This window comes from Octopus bimaculoides, chromosome 21 (assembly GCF_001194135.2).
Source record: "Octopus bimaculoides isolate UCB-OBI-ISO-001 chromosome 21, ASM119413v2, whole genome shotgun sequence".
Lineage (NCBI taxonomy): Eukaryota > Metazoa > Mollusca > Cephalopoda > Octopoda > Octopodidae > Octopus > Octopus bimaculoides.
The window spans coordinates 24,179,942-24,184,203 of NC_069001.1; positions in this window are offsets into that span (position 1 = coordinate 24,179,942).

Consider the following 4,262-nt stretch of genomic DNA (forward strand, 5'->3'; position numbering starts at 1 on the left):
TATATATATAAAAATACACTGGCCAAAATAAGTTTACGACTGATGATGACAGTTCTATTCAGTCATTAATTTATTTTTAACAAAACTATATAAGATTATTTTACTTTTTATAGTTTATGTAGATTTTTTTCTCTTTCGAATGATATAGACATTACATATCTTTCTACAAGTTGAATAATTTTAATGCGCAATTAATTCAAATGATTGAAAATTGTCAGCAAAATAAGTTTAAGACCATACCAACATTATTTTGTTTAGATTGAAAATTTATGGCACAAATGATCAATGAACAAAAATTTATTATTAGTATCTAGTTCCATAGCCATTATTTTCAATAATGGTCTTATAATGGCGGGACATGGAGTTCAACAAATGAGCACAAAAATCACTTGGAATGTTCTTCAGTATTTCTTCAATAAAATTATATAGTTGGGACAAATTTTTTTTAGCATGAACTCTTTTAGAAACATAATTCCATAAATTTTCGATCAGAATCAAATCCAGGCTCTGCGGGGGCCACTCAATAACCACCATATTATTGCACTCAAAATATGGCAGAACTTTCCTAGCCTTATGAACGGGGCAACTGTCCTGCTGGAGAATAGATCCCGAAGGCATCTGATTATTTAAATATGGCAGCACATTTTCTTTTACTAATTGCAGATAGCCTACACTGTTCAGTCTGCAATCAGCTTTAACAATTGGACCAACACCTAAGCTGTTGAATGCAGCCCACACCATAACCCCACCCTCACTTCCTGATTGCGCCATTTTCTTGACACACTTAGGATGGAATTCTTCAGTTAGCCAATGTGTGTATATATACATGTGTGTGTGTGTGTGTGTGTGTGTGTATATGTATATTAGTATTATCACTGAAGGCATGTGGTTAGGATATTTGGCTCACAACTGAAAGGTCATGAGTTCAATTCTCAGTGTTGCATTGTATTTTTGAGCAAGACACTTTGTTTACATTGCTCCGGTCCACTCAACTGGCAAAAATGAGTTGTACCTGTATTTCAAAAAGCCAGCCTTGTCACATTCCGTGTCACACACAATCTCACTGAGAACTAATTTGAGGGTACACATGCCTGTGGAGCACTCAGCCACTTGCACGTTAATTTCAGGAGAAGATTTTTTCCATTGATCAAACCAACTAGAACCTTTGCCATTGTAATCGACAGGGAGCCAGTTTTAGTATTATCATTTCACTAAAGCATATCAATATTAATCATCTGGTGTTAGAACCGAAAATACATTCGCTTCAGGAAAAGCATCAGCTGAGTAGAAAGCAGTAATAAGAAAATATGTAAAGAAGAGAAAGATGAAGCTATGGGTTGATGCACAAGCATTCAACTATGAGTGGATTGCGTCTTATTGTAGGCAAAGCTGTAAGCTAATGAAATTCATGGTTTTTTTACTCCCTTGCCATTTACTTAATTTCTTATATATACAGTGATTCTAGTTTTTAGGATATAATAAAACAATAGAAACATTCAATAATAAATCTCTGAACGAGGTATAAACAGTAACTGCACGACAACGTAAGGGTTGATGCTACTGTAGCTTGTTGACTTGCAAGAATTGTAGTTGCTAGTTTAAATTGCATCACTTTTACCTTTTTTTTCTTGTCCATTTCCTGATGATGATGATGATGATGGTGGTGGTGGTGGTGGTTTCTTGTAGTCTGAAAAAGACATTCCAGCAATTTCTTGCTGAACAACCTGCACAAAGGATTTATGCATAATGATTAAATGTATGTGCTGTAGATTAGCTGCCTCTCTTCATCACACTGATGCTGCCTGAACAGGTGCATGGTGTGTCACGCATCAGGTGCTGAAGTAACCAAAGAGCAATGCAAGATGAAGGGTTTTGCTCAAGAAGACAATGCACCACTTGGTCTAGGAACTGAAACCACAATCTTGCAATCATGAGTGCAAGGCCCTAACCACTTGGCTATGTACCCTCACTCTTTTACTCAAGTAAAACGACCCCAGGACTTATTCTTTGTAAGCCTAGTACTTATTCTATCGGTCTCTTTTTGATGAACTGCTAAGTGAAGGGGACATAAACACATGAGCATCGTTTGTCAAGAAATGCTAGGGGGACAAACACAGACACACAAACATACACACACATACATATATACGATGGGCTTCTTTCAGTTTCTGTCTACCAAATCCACTCACAAGGCTTTGGTCAACCTGAGGCTATAGTAGAAGATACTTGCCCAGTGGGACTGAACCCGGAACCATGTGGTTGGTAAGTAAGCTACTTACCACACAGCCACTCCTATGCCTATGTTCACTGTTCATTTCATAATGTCAGGTTATCCCATATTTACTTACTGTTTCATCTACCTTTGTATATTCAGCTGTATTTAAATGGACAAATAGATTAAACCTCAAGTTGCAAACTTGTGGACTGTTGATTCATATCATACAGCAGGTATTGTGTTTCCAAACAAAGAATTAGGCTCAAGGAATATTGCTTTCAAATTTTGGCATAAGGCTAGCAGTTTTGCAGGTGGATCTATGTTGATTACATTGACCCCAGTGTTCAACTGGTACTTATTTTATCAACTCTGAAGAAAGGCAAAGTGAACCTCAGCAGAATTTAAACTCAAAAAATTAAAGGTGGACGAAGTACTGCTAAGCATTTTGACCCTGAAATGATGAAAGGCAAAGACAATCTTGGCGGAATTTGAATTCAGAATGTAAAAACATGAGATAACGCTAAGCATTTTCCTTGGTTTGCCAATAATTCTGACAGCTCAATACCTTAGGCCCAGGAAATAGCATTGTTGCGCAACACTAGACCAGTCCAGCTACCACAGTCATTTGATCAAAGATGCTCCAATCAGGACCATCCTATCTTTTTCAGAAATATGTAAGAGATTTAGCTGCTATGTCTAACATGTTGAGTAACTATATAGACGCAATATCGTGCTTCATTGATTTTGCTAGAAACAGTAGCTAACCCCTCTTTAAATCATACAGTCCCATCATGAAATGAAGAAGAACCCAGCGTAATGTATGCTTAGAAAACCAAGACAGCAACATCATGGCTGGAATATATTATAGACCTGCATGCTCAGGGCTTTCTTGGGGCTAAAAAAAAAACAATAGTAATAACATGAATAGACTTAAATCTTCATAAAATACCTGTTAATGTAGCAAGTTGACATTTTCAAAAGTACTTTTGGCTTGAAAGAAGGAGAATAAGCAACACTTATCATCATAAATAGAAACACTGACGCATACACTCATATATATATATACACACATGACCACATACACACACATGAATATAATCATGAACAAACAAGTAATAAAAGGAACATATAAGAATAAATGAGAGAAATAAATGGAATTTTCCAGAAGAATTCACTCCATTTCCATTGAGCCAGTGACATATATAAATTTCATTAGACTTATCAGAACAGAGTACAACTTTATCAATAAATAACTTTCTATACGAAAATAATAAAAATTATACACACATACATATAGATTATTTATGTAAGTGTGTGTGTACATATATATATGTATATGTATATAAATATATATAACTGTATATGCACACACACATATATGTATGTCTACATATACACACATACATATAGATTATTTATGTAAGTGTGTGTGTACATATATATATGTATGTATATAAATATATATAACTGTATATGCATACACACACATATGTATGTCTACATATACACACACACATATAACCCTCCCCCATGTATATAAATACTTACACAAACACACACACACATATATAAATTATATATATATAGATATATACATGCATATACTTATATGTGTGTATCTAAATACGTGCACATATGTGTGTTTGCGTATTAAACAATGGTGAGAAAAAAACTGTTCCAGTTATTTATACCAACATTAAAACAATAAAAACGACAACGACGGTAACAGGATGATACATTAACGAAATTTCTATTAATCATCAATAGAAAATATGCATGAGGAACTGTATATGTATGTATGTGTGTGTGTGTGTGTGTGTACGTATATATGTGTGTGTGTGTGTGCACACATATATATATGTATGTATTCATGTAAATAACATCATAACTATAAATCTTGTATTTATGTCTGTATATCTATCTATCCATCTATCTATCTATCAATCTCTCTCTACATATATATATACATGCATACATAAAGATAGCTATATATATTATTGAATATATACAAAATACATATATATATATATATATATATATATATATA